At 45.8% G+C, this 16,209-nt stretch overlaps 1 pseudogene across 1 annotated transcript in view; it reads left to right on the forward strand.

Moving 5' to 3' along the window:
- LOC308575098 (heat shock 70 kDa protein 1B pseudogene) overlaps positions 1-16,209 on the forward strand; it is a 264,638-nt pseudogene that overhangs the window by 167,738 nt on the left and 80,691 nt on the right. The gene's annotated exons all lie outside the window — the stretch shown is intronic.

Consider the following 16,209-nt stretch of genomic DNA (forward strand, 5'->3'; position numbering starts at 1 on the left):
CTTCGTGACCCCCTGGACCAGAGCACGCCAGGCACTCCTGTCTTCCACTGCCTCCCACAGTTTGGTCAAACTCATGCTGGTAGCTTTGAGAACACTGTCCCACCATCTCGTCCTCTGTCGTCCCCTTCTCCTTGGGCCCTCCATCTTTCCCAACATCAGGGTCTTTTCCAGGGAGTCTTCTCTTCTCATGAGGTGGCCAAAGTCTTTGAGCCTCAGCTTCAGGATCTGTCCTTCCAGGGAGCACTCAGGGCTGATTTCCTTCAGAATGGAGAGGTTTGATCTTCTTGCAGTCCATGGGACTCTCCAGAGTCTCCTCCAGCACCAGAATTCAAAAGCATCAATTCTTCGGCGATCAGCCTTCTTTATGGTCCAGCTCTCACTTCCATACATCACTACTGGGAAAACCATAGCTTTAACTATACGGACCTTTGTTGGCCATGTGATGTCTCTGCTTTTTAAGATGCTGTCTAGGTTTGTCATTGCTTTTCTCCCAAGAAGCAGGCGTCTTTTAATTTCGTGACTGCTGTCACCATCTGCAGTGATCCTCTCTAGGAGTCAAATTATATGCCTTTAAGCATTCTCTTTCCAAACAGCATTGCCTTGACATCAGTTTCCCCAGCCCCCTCAAATTGTAGTTGCAGAGACACAGTCAGAAGGTCAGGCAGCAGGGTGTTTAAATCTTTCTCTCCAGCCCCATAACCCAGATGGACGGTCTTTTTGGAATTCCCCCCACTTCCAGATTGCGACAGGAGAGGGAGGAGATTCCCAGTCTGTCTACAGAGAACAACCTGTGGATCTGGATTGTCCAGTGACTTCCTTCTTTTAACAAACCTAAGTCAAGATATATAATTATCTTAAAATTTAAAGGTAATGGTAAAGGGACCATTAGGTCCAGTCGTGGCCGACTCTGGGGTTGCAGCGCTCATCTTGCTTTATTGGCCAAGGGAGCCAGCATACAGCTTCCAGGTCATGAACCAGAGCAGTGCATGGAAGCGCCATTTACCTTCCCGCTGGAGTGGTACCTATTTATCTACTTGCACTTTGACGTGCTTTCGAACTTCTAGGTTGGCAGGAGCAGGGGCCAAGCAACGGGAGTTCACCCCATCGCGGGGATTCGAACCGCTGACCTTCTGATCGGCAAGTCCTAGGCTCTGTGGTTTTGCAAAAAAGATACAACAAAAAATTATCAATTAAAAAAGTTAACAATGATGAAAGACCTTCAAAAAGTTAAAAAAAATAGAATAAAAACAGATGAAAACTCACATCAGCTTTCTAAACATTTAAAATATGTTTAGCAAGCATCGAAAAGAGTACAGTGAAGACACCTGACAGATATCAATATGCGGGGAGATCCAAAGTATATATAATACAATCATTTTTATTTTGTTTTCATTTTTTTATTCTTTTCAAGTTTATACATTTCATTAGTTTTACAATCAATTTAACATTTCAAAATTTGACTTCTCCCCCTTTCTGTGATTCCTTAATTATTATTTTTTAAATCTTCTGCATATCCAAATTCATTTCATTGCTTATTTGATTATCTACTGTAAGTATATACTCTTGTGAAACTGCAGGTTATTACTGTACTACTGTTTCCTGCAGTGGCACCCGCCCTGTGGAACGCCCTCCCATCAAATGCCAAGGAAATAAAAAATTGTCTGACTTTTAAAACACATCTGAAGGCAACCCTGTTTAGGGAAGTTTTTAATTTTTGATATTTTATTGCTTTTTTATTTGGAGCAGAAGCCATGTGGCATGTTCGATTTCTGCGGCCTTTTCGAAAACTGAAACATTTACTTCCAGGTTTACAGCATTTGAAGACCGAAATGTCCGTCAACAGAGACATTCGGAAACCAAGGTACTGCTGTAGTTGGAAGAGACATGAAAGCCACTTCTTTTCAATGCAGCTGCAATTCCTAGCCTGCCTTTGTCTTTTCTGCTTTAATACATAGGTCTGATATCCGCAAATATGCATCTCTGTGTGTGAATTATTAGCACGTCTGAATCCAGGGCAGCTGGGGTCCAGAACTTCTGGTGTTAAATATTCACATTTTATGACTTATATAGGAAAAGCCAAGGAACAGATCTGATTTCACACGTTGATGGTTTTCCTGCTCTGTGGGGAGACTTGCTATTGCTGTGGGGTGTGTGTTTTCTGTGTTATTTGTTTGTTTTTGCCAACTGCGAGGTGCTAAGCAACCCACAAACTGAGAGGAAAGACCCTGTGGTTTAGACATCCTGGCCTCTCCTTCCGTTCCTGCACAGATAAAGACTGGAGCTCAAAACACACAACTCAGATGTTGCCTGATGCCACAGGGAACAGGCACATCACATGGGAATCCTAACTGGACTATTGTAAAGCGCTGCACGTAGGGCTGGCTAGTGCAGAGCTTGGCAGCTAGGCTGGTAGGTGGGAGAGCCCAATGGGTCAGTTCAATGCCAGTCCTGAAAGTGCTGCTCTGGTTGCCATTCAAAATGTAAATACAAGCATAAAAGGTAAAGGGACCCCTGACCATTAGGTCCAGTCGTGGGCGACTCTGGGGTTGCGGCGCTCATCTCGCTTTACTGGCCGAGGGAGCCGGCATACAGCTTCCAGGTCATGTGGCCAGCATGGCTAATCCCCTTCTGGCGAACCAGAGCAGCGCTCGGAAACGCCGTTTACCTTCCCGCCAGAGCAGTACCTATTTATCTACTTGCATTTTGACGTGCTTTCAAACTCCTAGGTTGGCAGGAGCAGGGACCGAGGAATGGGAGCTCACCCCATCGTGGGGATTCGAACCACCGACCTTCCAATCGGCAAGCCCTAGGCTCTGTGGTTTAGACCACAGCACCACCTGCATAGAAAGCCCAAAATGGCTTGGGACCCCAATCCCTGTAAAAAGCACTTTCCCCTATATCAACCACTTCAGACCCTGGAAGAGAGAAAGTTTTTAAACTGTTGTTGTTGTTGTTGTTGTTGTTGTTGTTGTTGAAATGTTTGAAATGCCTTCTCAGTGATGCTTATGCAATCACTTCCCTGGTAAAGTGTGTCTGTCTCCCTCATTACTGATATTCAATAGGGTTTTTAAAGCCTTCCTGTACAACCCAGGCATTTGGCAATTGTTCCTGGCAATCTGGAGACCGCAGGTTAAGGGACAGCTTATGAACTGCTTTTAGAATGCTTTTCAAATTTGTATTGCAGATGTGTTTGCTACTCCAAGCTCCTTCAGGGAGAAGGGCAGGATTGAGATTGAAGCAACAAATCAATGGTAAAGGTAAAGGTAAAGGACCCCTGGACAGTTAAGTCCAGTCAAAAGCGACTATGGCGTTGTGGTGCTCATCTCGCTTTCAGGCCGAGGGAGTCGGCGTTTGTCCACAGACAGCTTTCTGGGTCATGTGGCCAGCATGACTAAACTGCTTCTGACACAACAGAACACCGTGACAGAAACCAGAGCACACGCCACAGCGGTAGCTATTTATCTACTTGCACTTTGACGTGCTTTCAAACTGTTAGGTTGGCAGGAGCTGGGACAGAGCAATGGGAGCTCACCCTGTCACAGGGATTTGAACCTCCGACCTTCTGATCGGCAAGCCCAAGAGGCTCAGTGGTTTAGACCACAGCGCTGCCCACGTCCCTAGCAACAAATCAGTAAGTAATGGCCGTTGCAGGGATAATCAGGTGGTGTGCATAAAGAGCTCTGCACACTTTAAATATACTGTTGTGAGTTTGTAGGGTCTATATGGATGATGCCCTTCCAGTTGTCAGGGTCCTGTACCCAATGAGGGTTAGAATCTAAGAGATGGGGAGGTTGCTGAACTGGTCAGAAATGTTTCTCTGTAAGACAAAGCTGGCTGCTTGAGTGTCCTCATCAACATCTCCAAAGAATGAGCTCAGTTGCAAGAGCTACAACTAAGTGGTGGTACCCTGCAGGCTAATGGATGGGTCTTTCCTCTGCCCCTTCTCCGAGCTGCTGGGTAGGAGAACAAAAGCCATCTGCATGTTTCCATCAGGAGGAGCATAGAAAGAGGATGGTGTCCTTCAGTTTAAATATATATTAAAAAATAAACAAATTGTCCAGTAGCACCTTAGAGACCAGCTAAGTTTGTTCTTGGCATGAGCTTTCGTGTGCATGCACACTTCTTCAGATACACTGAAACAGACGTCACCAGACCCTTATATATAGTGAGAGGGTGGGGAGGGGTATTACTCAGAAGGGTGGTGGGAATGGGTGATTGGCTGATAGGTGTGGTAAGCCTGTTGACGACTGTTAATGACTGCAGTTGGTCTTTCAGGAAAAAAGCAAGGGATGAGATGGCCAAAAATAGCTTTATCATGTATAACGAGGTAAGAATCCAATGTCTCTATTCAGACCAGGTCTCTCTGTGGTTTTAAGTTTAGTAATAAGTTGTAATTCAGCAACTTCTCTTTCCAGTCTATTTCTGAAATTCTTTTGTAATATGACAGCTACCTTGAGATCTTGTATAGAATGTCCTGGGAGATTAAAGTGTTCTCCTACTGGTTTGTTAAACCTCCTTAGGAAACATGGGTAGGTTTAACAAAACAAAAAAAAAAGGCCAATAAATCAAATAGCAAGAAAACCAGCAAGAAAACTCTTGCAACGAAGAATACTTCAGGATCCAAATAGCCAGACAAGTTTTTGTTTTGTTTTTAAGAAAAAAGTCTTTAATCATTTCTTCAATGTGTGAGCTCAAATATCGTTTGGGGGGGGGGGCTCCAAAGCTGAGTCGCCACCCATTGTGGCAAAGGACTCATCTACTAAGATTTTGGGACTTTCCAAAAGCACACAGGCAAAAACCTTTGGGCAGAGCATTCTAAGGAACCAGGAATCGCCCAGTGAGATCATTCCAGGCTTCTAATTCACCAGAACTGGCCTCTCCCCCTCTTTGCAAGAGAGACAGTGTTTTGCATATTTCTCCTCTCCTCTCTCTGCAAATGATGATAAGATAGCAGGTTCTGCTTCAACAGCAGGGGGAATTGAACTAGACAAGTAACCAGTTGTCTGTGTGAAGGGGGTGGGGAGCAGGTGAGAGGGATCGTGGCTAAGAAAATGGGGAAGCTGCAAATATCTCTCAGTTGTGGGAAAACCGGGGTGTCTCTGAGTGGCTCCAGGATGAGCAGCCGCCTTTCTGCAAATATAATTTGTTGCTCCTACTGGCTCCACAGCTTTTGCTTATCTTACCACAAGGTTGTTAATGTGCCAGAAATGATATGGCGCGAACAACAGTCAGATTGCCAGTGCAGCTGCCCAGGGCAGTTGGGACTGCAATAAAATATATGGCAAAATAATAATAATAAAAGGTGGAGATTATTGGGAGAGCAAACAGGTGGGGAACATTCAGTTGGAGGGTGTGTCTGAATAGCAGTTGATGGAAACCACAGGGTGGATACAGCTGCTCTTGGGCTCAAATCCTGCTTGTAAGCCTCCTAAAAGAGACATCTGAGGTTGGCCATTTGTGAGAAAAGGATGGGTCAACGACCATGATCCTGCAGACTCATCTTATGGCATTCATTCCAAAGGCTGCCAATGGTCTTCGGAAGCCCGCACTAGGAACCATTTGCTTTGGAAAGCTGAAGGCCTCATCTCCCTGTGGTTTCCAGCAGCTGCTCTTCAGACACATCACTGCCCCTGACCACGGAAGGCAACCTCAGAGGCTTCACAGTTGGCATGAGAAGATCTCGAGGTCACAACTGCACCATTGGGTGCCACACCAGTGGCCCAAACCTTAAGGAACATTGTTACATGCCACCCCAAGCTCTGGGAGGTGAGGGACTCCAGCGGTTCCAAGCAGCTTCCTAGATCCAGTTTCCTTGGAATGAAGGCTACCTGAGGCTGGAGCAGAGCCCAGCAGAGACTGTGGTGTCTTTAGGATATATGTTTTTATTTACATACCTGTGCAACCGGAGCATAAGATGGAGAGGCTCACAGCACTAACACCCCCAAAGATCTCCGTGAGTCACAACTTAGGATCTAGCACGGAGCAAACATGTCCCTGTGTCTGCAGCTTCCAGCCTCCTTGTCTTTCTTCTGGTGAATGTGCAGCAATAAAGCTTTATTTTTGAATGAAGTTCTTCTCAGAGAATACCAAGGTCTTTGCCGTGAGCCAAAAAGTTCCCAAAGTGCAGACAGCTATGATGTAGCTGCAAAGATCCTGACCATCACTTCTGCTCCCAATTAAGGCTCACTCACCACCACCCCTGTCCCTATTAATCTACGTCACTCCTACATCTTGTAATCTGAGTTTGTAACCTCTGCGCTTTCTGTTCTGACACTTTCTGAGCTCTCTGTGACTTTGGAGACGGTGGGGAGGGAGGGTTGAATGCTGTCCAGAGACTGTGAATTTGTTAACTCCCTCTCTTCTAGTGTTTCTTCTGCTAGCTGTTCCCCATCCAGTATTTCCCAGCTTCTGCCTTCTGAGCTGTGCCCCTCTGCAAACCACTGTTCCAAATCTATACATGGTACCTCTGGTTACGAATGGGATCCATTCCAGAGGCCAGGCCGTATCCTCAAAATTTCATAACCGGAGGACCGCTTCTGCGCATGCGCGAGCGACTAACCCACTTCCGGGTTGGCCGCGTTCGCAACCCGGAGATTACGTAACCCAAAGATAATGTAACCAGAGGATCCACTGTACTGTCCTCCTGCTCCTGGGAAGAATCAGGATTAGGATCAGGAGGAGGGGGTGGCTCCCACCATTCTTCCTCGCTGCAGCCCTCCTCAGCATGGTCCCTGACATCAACTAGGTGAGGGTGCAGAAGAAAGGCCTAACCATTAGCTTACAGGGCGCCATTACTTAGGTGCAATTCTTGCAACCCGATTCGTTCTTTGGGGATGCTTAAGTGTCCAGCTATGGTCCTTGTCTTATAAGTTCAGCAACCTCCTCCTCTGCTGGATTCTAACCCTCACTGGGTACAAGACTCCAAGAACTGGAAGGGACTCAGGCATCATCTAGACTGACCCAACTGACACCACACACCCCCACAACCTACAACATCATGTTCTGCTGAGGTGCTTCTCCTTTTAATACTGCTGTCTTAAACAAACCAGACACTTTTCTGCTCAGAGGATGACGGCTGCTGAAATCTAACTGGGAACTGAAGGGAGGGAGAATGGCAGAAGTCCAGCTGAGCTGAACTGGGGTGTTTTGGGTAGGGCTGCACAGATGGAATCTCCCGAGTTTGAAAAACAGGAAGGTCATCTTTGGGTCAGGAAGCACGAAGCAAAGGAGGAAAATTTACAGAACACTGGATTCACAGCTGTGAATGAGGAGAAAATGAAACTCACACGAGAGCTTGGTTTTAAAAGTGTTGATATTGGCGTGGGTGTCCAGAATTTTTTCAAAGAGGGCCAGATTTGATGAAGTGAACATGTCTGAGGGCCGACCAAAGTTGTTGACCTTTTTTTAGGATTGAAGTTGTTGAGCTTTCGGGGGATTTTAGCCCAGGGGCCAGATTAAACCAACCGGAGGGCTGGATTAGGCCCACGGGCCGGACTAGGCCCCCAGGCCGGACGGTGGAGGTTGTGTGTGCTGTGTCCCACTGAGGTAGCAGTCGTGGCACTCGCCCTTCGGATAGAAAATGTTCTGTGGTGGTGTCAAAAAATGGGGGGGTGTAATGGAGGGTCAGTTGGCGGGGAAGTAAGAAACAATGCTGTCAAGCGTCCCTTATTTGGCGGGACAGTCCCTTATCCCAAGGCCATGTCCCGCTGCTATTCCTTATTGATGATGTCCCTTAAATAAGCTACTGAAGGTAATGGGGCCCTTTCTATGTCCAGCTGTCCTTTGTCAAAAACAAATTGTTGCTGTTTTTTGTGTGTGTGTTGAATATATGCTATACGGTAATTTATGGACCTAATAGGTATCTAAAGCCATTTGCACGAAACAAAATATGTATTTTATCAAAGTAATTGTTGATCCCTTATTTTGGCTGCTGATCCCTTATTTTCAAGGCTGCTGGTCCCTTATTTTCAAATCTGTAAGTTGACAGCTATGGTAAGAAATATCCCTCTTCTCACCAGAGGACGGATGGAGAGTACGTTATTGTCCTTCTTCCGGTGAATGTGCAGAGCCAAAGCTTTGTTTTCAAATGCAGTTCTTCTCAGAGAATAACAAGGTCTTTGTCGTGAGCCAAAAAGTTCCCCAAGCGCAGACGGCTGTGATGTAGCTGCAAAGATCCTGACCATCACTTCTGCAAACGCAACCGCGAGGCTGCTGAGCAAGGCCGAGACCTTGAGGCCTCTTCTGGTTTCTCATCCCTCTCACGCCTGAAGGCCACCACCCCTGAGCAGCCACAAGTAGGCCACCCTCTGACCACGACGCCCACACGACAGGCTCGGTTGTTGCTTGGAGCAGCTGAACGGTGCAGATGTCTCCATCCTCCTCTCTCGGGTTGGCAAGACAGCAGGCTGTGGGAATGTCTGCGGAGAGGTGAGAAGCAGTGCATTTTGACCTAAGTCCTTGCAACCGATTGCTGAACACCGAAGGCTAGCGGCGTGCTTTTTTGTGATGTGTTTTCAGCTTTTATGAGAATAGAGAGAGCGCATTCCCCCACACTTCACTTTGAGAAGAGACGTCTGCCTTGCTTTCGTTTCAGATTCAAAGTTTCCTTGTAAGAAAACCTTCCGTACTGAGCCCATGACCCTTTCCTACAAATAAAAGCAAGGTTTTCGTCTCCATGGTCCTGAATAAAACCTTGTTTTCAATAGGGAACTGTCTCACGCTGTATCAGTCCATTGTTATTGAAATATACTCAGAGTCGAGATTTCATGCTCTTTATTCAGCTCATAGTGGTGGGGAGGAATGGAAGTTCCCCCAGAATGTCTGCTTTATATACATTATTTACACAATGGGCCCCATGTGATTGGCTAATTCCGGGATTCTCCTGTAGGCCAATCAGGTTGCGGATTCACTTCCACCTGGAGCTGGATTGGGTGGCTCCTGTGGACCAATCAGACTGTTGCATTCTGAATCCTATTGTTCTAGGACCAATCAGACTGCTGCCTTTTGGATCCTATTCAACTCAGTACATAACAGTTATGGAGTTGCCAGGGACTGAACCTGAAATCTGTTCCTTATAGAACAGGTGCTTGACCACTAAGAACATAAGAAGATCTTGCTCAATCAGGCCAATGGACCATCTAGTCCACCATCCTGTTCTTACAATGGCAGACCCTCCAAGTGTCCCTATCTACGGGACCGCCTCTCCTGGTCTGCCCCGCAGAGGACCTTAAGGTCCATAAATAGCAACACACTAGAGGTCCCAGACCCTAAGGAAGTCAGATTAGCCTCAACTAGAGACAGGGCCTTTTCAACACTGGCTCCGGCCTGGTGGAACGCTCTGTCTTGTGAGACCAGGGCCCTGCAGGATCTGATTTCTTTCCGCAAGGCCTGTAAGACAGAGTTGTTCCGCCTGGCCTTTGGCTTGGAATCAACTTGATCCCCTCCCCCTCTTTCCTTTTTCCTTTCTCCTTCTGTGATGAAACTCCTATTTGGGGACTTCCCTAGCTTTTTCCTGGCCCACGTAGGACCAGTCTGGATAGTTGGCCTTGATGAAGATTTGACGTTTTCATTCCCCAAAAGTTTTTGATTTGAGTTTCTACTGAAATGAGGCTGCATTTTAATGTGGTATTTTAATCTTGTTTTTAAGTTGTATTTTAATCAATTGTTTTTATACCTGGTGTTAGATGCCATGAGCCAAGTTTTGGCTGGGGAGGGTGGGGTATAAATAAAAATTATTATTATTATTATTATTATTATTATTATTATTATTATTATTATTATTATTTTCCAGGGTTTACTGTTCCGGATTTACAGAAACCATCCCAGTTTCTGATTTGATCCCGGAATGCCCCTCTTTTCCTTAGGACATCCCTATTTTCATCAGAGAAATGTTGGAGGTTTTGCAGTGGCCAGGCAGATACGTACTTCTTGGAAATGAGCAAGGATCTAATCATAAAAGCAACTCTTCCCTCCTTTGGCTTCCAGCCACTGATATTCAGAAGCATCTCTGCCTCCAGCTATGGAATCAGAGCAGAACCATCATGGCTAATTGTCCTCAGAATTGTCTCATCCTCTTTTATATCTACCCTAGTTGATGGTCATCACTGGAGTGCCACAGTTTAACTGTGAGCCGCATAAAGAAGTTATTTTATTTTGTCTGCCCTGAATTGTTCAATGTTCTGATTCACCGGAGGTCCACGAGTCCCTGCTCAAGAAATGTTGCTTCTATCAACAGTTCCTTATTTAGGGTAAAAGCTGCTGGCCCTGTTTGTTTGTTTTTTGGAAAACTCAGCGGTTTGTGTTATGGTCATGAGTTTATGCTCATGACTTCTTGGTCAGGAACTGAGTTTTTCCCCTGCTTACAGTCAAAGCAAAGATGATGATGAATCATAGACTACAGAGAGTTTCAACAAGCCCTTATACCAGTCCTTGGTGGGGCTAACATCTTACATTCCTTAAATTTTTGGGGTGGGAGGGAATGTTCCTTTCTGCCTCCTGTTTTTTAAACTCTCTGCCTCCTGTTTTTTAACTGGTTACTGTGCCTAAAGAGGACTTGCCTTCTTATTCCACAGCTGCCAAGATTACTCAGAAATCTTTACAAAGGGCAGTGCTTTTTTTTCCTGGGGGTACGCACACCCCTAAACATTATGTGCATCTAAGTTTGGCCTCATTAAGGGGCAGTATTTCAATATGAGTAGTTAAATTAGAGTACCCCTTGTCGCAGGGGAAACCCCCCCCCAATCATTCAGTTTGTACAAACTCGACACACCCTCACACACGACATACGCTACGCTTCTGTTATAAATTCATAGAAAATCAACCATACATCGGATCTGCACCGTTCCACTTTTATTTTACTCCATGAAGGAAGGACTACAAAATGGGGAAGGTTTGATACAGGGCAGCCATTATCCCTTGCGCATACCAGCAGATACACAGGAGCCCTACCCAGTTGGCATGACAACCTTGATGGTCCCAGACAGAAGACCATCAAGGTCACAAAGGACTTGCATATGGGAGTGGATTCAACACGGACTGGAACGAAGGGCAATGATCAGATCTTCCCTCTGGGGGCAGGAAACTTCCAACTCCCCTTTGTCCTCTGGAAATGACTAATGGGGAGGGGGAAAGGAGGAACCAGCCAGGTGACAAGATACTCAGGTTACCTCCACAACTCCTCCCTCAACCCCTCCTTTTTGTGATGTGTCAATGATGTAGTCATGATGTAGTTGTGATGTAGTTCTAGGGGTGTAGTTTGGGGGATTAGTAACTGATAAAAGTTGGGGTCTTCTTTTGTTCTGGGCTTCCATTTTGTTTCACCTGGTGGCAGGTGGGAGTCCTGTCGCGACAGTCTTCAATAAAGACCAAGCCTACTGGCTGCTGTTTTGCTCTGGTATTCCTGGCTGGTGTCCTTGTTTTTTTGTCCAAGGGAGCCCTCAGATTCCTCCGTTAACACCCTAAACGTTATTTTTAGAAGGGAGGAAAGCGCTGAGTAAGGGAATATATAGAAAGCCTTTTTCTTTTCTTTTCTTTGTGGTTTTTAATTCTGAAAATGCAAAGAGGGTGGGGTTTTTTTAGAGGAAGGTATTTACATAGGGTTTTTGAATATCATGGTTGTATGCAAAATAATTTTTAATTAAATTTTTTCTAAGCCACGCAGAAAACCTCGTGCTATGCAGCAGCATGCAAATGCCAACAACACAATTAAAGGGAAAGGAGGTAAAGAGGAATAAATTTCACACTGTGACATAATGAGCACATGATAATCTGTTCCCCCTTACATGATTTTGGTTATTTTTGCTACGGATTTGCAAATGCCAAAAGAGGAGGCTTGCAACAACACAGTGAAAATTTCTGGGACTTCACACAGAGCAGACACTGTCCACAGCTGGACTGAAGGTTGTGTTTTTAGTGGCTTCAGTGCTTCTCCGGTTAAGTTTTTTTATTGCTGTTTCGGGGAAACAGCTATAAAAAATACCAACAGAATAAACCGAGTCCTCTTAAAGGAACTCTCTTGACCCTTACCCACCCATAGAAGGCATGCCACTTTGAGTTACTTGGGGGGAAAGTTCAGGAAAATTGGTCAGCATTTTGGTTCCCGTGGGTGGCGCTGTGGGTTAAACCACCGAGCCTAGGGCTTGCTGATCAGAAGGTCGGCGGTTCAAATCCCCATGACGGGGTGAGTTCCCGTTGTTCGGTCCCTGCTCCTGCCAACCTAGCAGTTTGAAAGCACATCAAAGTGCAAGTAGATAAATAGGTACCGCTCCGGCGGGAAGGTAAACAGCGTTTCCGTGCGCTGCTCTGGTTCGCCAGAAGCGGCTTAGTCATGCTGGCCACATGACCCGGAAGCTGTACGCCAGCTCCCTCGGCCAATAAAGCGAGATGAGCACCGCAACCCCAGAGTCGGTCACGACTGGACCTAATGGTCAGGGGTCTCTTTACCTTTATCCTACAATGCCCATATTTCAGTGCAATATTCCCTGATATTCAAAGGACTGCAAGCGCTTTCCCTTGACTTTGTGCATTTTCATATGTCATTTTGGCCAATTTTTTTAAACACTTTTTACCCTAATGCCACATTTTTTAAAATTTTATTTTGCACAGATATTTTGGCTGGAGAACTGCATTGCAAAATTTGGAGAGGAGCAAATAATAATAGTAATTCAAAATGCAAAGGCCGGTTTCGGTTCGGCTTTTGACTCATTCCAGGGTGTGTGAGTTGGGTAGATAAGGGAGCTTCATGCTAAAATAGAAACCAGAGATTCTTCCATCTCTAAACTCTAGGCAGGGAATCCCCTACATGCAGTGCTGTTTTCTGGGGAGACGCACACCCCTAAACATTTTGTGAATCTAAGTTTGGCCTCATTGAGGGGCAGTATTTCAATACGAGTAGGAAAATGAGAGTACCCCTAAACATTTTTTTTAGGGGGGGGAGTAACATGTAACCCACATTCCTCGCAAACATGTAAAAGGGAGGTGAGCAGGTCTTTACATTTATTTTTCAATCTTTACTAATCCTGTGACTCACATTTCTTTCCTTGGTGGTTAATAATAATTAAAGTAAATAAATGAAATTTTACATTGTGTATATCTGCTGGAAAATGTAAAAGCATATCTTCCCTTTCCTGACCACAACTTTCAGTCTGACTATGTTACCTGAACCTGAAGCAGCTGCTAACTCTCTTAAGCAGGGCTTATCGGAAAGCAAGAAGGTGGTCGTCTGTTACGTACTGAGTTGAACAGGATCCAAAATGCAGCAGTCTGATTGGTCATGGAACAATAGGATTCAGAATGCAGCAGTCTGATTGGTCCTAGAACAATTGGTTTCAGAATGCAGCAGTCTGACTGGTCCACAGGAGCCACCCAATCCAGCTCCAGGTGGAAGTGAATCCGCAACCTGATTGGCCTACAGGAGAATCCCGGAATTAGCCAATCACGTTGGGGCCCATAATGTATATAAAGCAGACATTCTGGGGGAACTTCCATTCCTCCTCACCACTATGAGCTGAATAAAGAGCATGAAATCCACTCTTGACTCTCTGTATATATTACATCGTCTATAATGAGGGTGGGGGCTCAGGCCTGGGAGCCAGATGTGGCCCCCTAAGCTACTCTGTCTACCCCCTGAGACTCTCCCCACACCATGTCTCTCACATTCCCTGCTTTGCACCTTCCTGGGGGTCTTTTTGCCTGTCTGGAAATATGTCCTTGAACTCCAGTCCCGCCTCTTGCTCTTGTTCTAAGAACTTTAAGGTCTCAAACCGGGGTAGGCAACCAAAGGCCCAAGGGGGTCATTTAACCGGCCCATGAGTTGCCCCCAAACTGAGCCGCCTACTTGGCGAGTCCCCATGTGCTGCACAGCGTGGGGACGTGCTTCCACGGTGCCAGAAGCTGTGTCTGCGCATGCATAGATGCCAGAAATCGCATCTGCGCAGACACAGGTGCTGGAAATATTGGGCGCACGCATGAGCGCGCGCACACAATCCAGCCCACAGAGGGATCTGCGCTGGAGTGAACCATCCCAGGTGAGGTAAACCTTGCTGACCCCTGGAAATATAAAATAAATATTCATAAATACACACATATCTAAATATATTAACCATGTGTCTGAATTAGTACAGGAGAGCAATCCTGAAGCCATTTTGACTCTCCCAATGACCTCAAATATTCCTCTGCTGTAAGGGGAATGCCTTCCCATTGTCTTTTTGCTTGCAAATCCTGTCTTAAGGGCGCATTTACGTATGAATAGGGTGAGCCTGTGACCTGGATTCAGGAACTAAAAGTATTAACCATCACAAAAGAATGGCCAGGCTGCCCAGGTAAGGTAACCAGTGACCATTATCAGGTATCCAGGCAGGCAGGATTTCTGCTGTGGACCGCTGCCTCCTGTAATGTAAGTATGATGTTTTAGGGTCTTGGGCTACAGGGTGGGCAATTTCAAGAGTCTATATAAGGGCTTGCACACCGTTGTTCAGGGTTCTCCTCCCTCCTGCGTGTGGTGAGTGGGGACCCTGTTGCAATAGTTCCTTGAATAAAGATCATGCTTACTAGATGCTTTGCTTATCAATATACTCTGGTTGGCCTCTGTTATTTCTCCTACTGATAGGTAAAGGGACCCCTGACCGTTAGGTCCAGTCGTGGCCGACTCTGGGGTTGCGGCGCTCATCTCGCTTTATTGGCCGAGGGAGCCAGCGTACAGCTTCCAGGTCATGTGGCCAGCATGAGTAAGCCACTTCTGGCAAACCAGAGCAGCGCACGGAAATGCCGTTTACCGGAGCGGTACCTATTTATCTACTTGCAGTTTGACGTGCTTTCAAACTGCTAGGGCTAGGTTGGCAGGAGCTGGGACCGAGCAACGGGAGCTCACCCCGTCGCGGGGATTCGAACCGCCAACCTTCTGATCAGCAAGTCCTAGGCTCTGTGGTTTAACCCACAGCGCCACCTGTGTCCCTAGGAACCCACTTAAAGACTCTGTATGGGCTCCAGAATACCCCATAAGGAAAAAGGAGCAATTTTTCTTATAACACTGTTGTTGTTAGGGGGTTTTTTTTGGAGGGAGAGCCAGGATACCTCTCAGCAAAATAGGAGACTGAGAATGGAAACTCCGTTCAAATAATCCTTCAATCAAAACTGAAACTTTGAGTACTCCCTCCCCAAAAAAAGTCCATCCAGAAATAAAATGGTCCATTCAGCAGCGATCACAAGATGCTAATTGACCTTTCAAGTGAATCTCAAACTTCCCTGGAGGAGTAAAAAATCTGATTAGGAAGGGATTTTCAAGCCCACAGTAAATCTTCAAAAAGATCATCAGTCTTGAGTTACCCTTAATTCTACAAACTAAAGAGGAGGAGCTTTGAGTGGATGACAGACCAGCTTTTGTTTTAAACAAGGATGACCAAAGCTAATGCGAATTCAATATGTTTTAACTGTTTTGATTCTGAATTTTAAAGTGTGGTTACCTACCCTGGGGCCTCCTGGTGAAAGGTAGTTAATAAAGTTCATAGTGATAATAATCCATACTGTCAGGGATCTGTTGGCTGAGAAGGGGAGAGAGAGAGGAATGTACAGGGAGCCAGATCCTTTAATGAGCAGCTGCACTTTATCAGAGAGAGAGGGGAGTAGGAGGGGATGTCAGGAAACACAGAAACAGAGAGAAAGAAACAGCCTCCAACGCTTTGGTTTTTACGTAAGGAGAGGAGGAAGGGGGGGGGGCTCAGGAAGTTTCTATGCTGGAAAAGGAAAAGGCACAAGCCACTTCCGGCAACTGATAGCAACTGAGGAAGACATGCTTTTAAGAGCTCCGTACTGTACATAGTTTTTGGACTTAATAAATCTTGTAACAGCTGGCTGAAATCCCGGGTTGTTATCTCGGCTAGCACCCACATATCATCCTGACAAAGACAATTATTTTTTTTTGCATGCAGTTGTGCCTAATGTACACTCTTTGGCAAAGAACCACCCTCGCAGAATGCATTACAAATATATACTTCTTTAGTTTCTCCTGATATACCATTTTTGTTTGAATGGAGAACTGCACCACAGAATTCGAGAAGGTGCCAATTTGGAAGGGCGGTTCTGCTTCGCATAGTATTTCGGAAAGGGCTAATGAAACAGCTTTGCAACTCAAATGCAAGCTGATCTGAATTTCCGCCCCCTTGTCACAAATGCCTTCCCTTCCCCCAAAACAGCGATATTCATTCCGTTCCCCCA

Source organism: Podarcis bocagei (assembly GCF_964188305.1).
Source record: "Podarcis bocagei genome assembly, chromosome: 16".
NCBI lineage: Eukaryota > Metazoa > Chordata > Lepidosauria > Squamata > Lacertidae > Podarcis > Podarcis bocagei.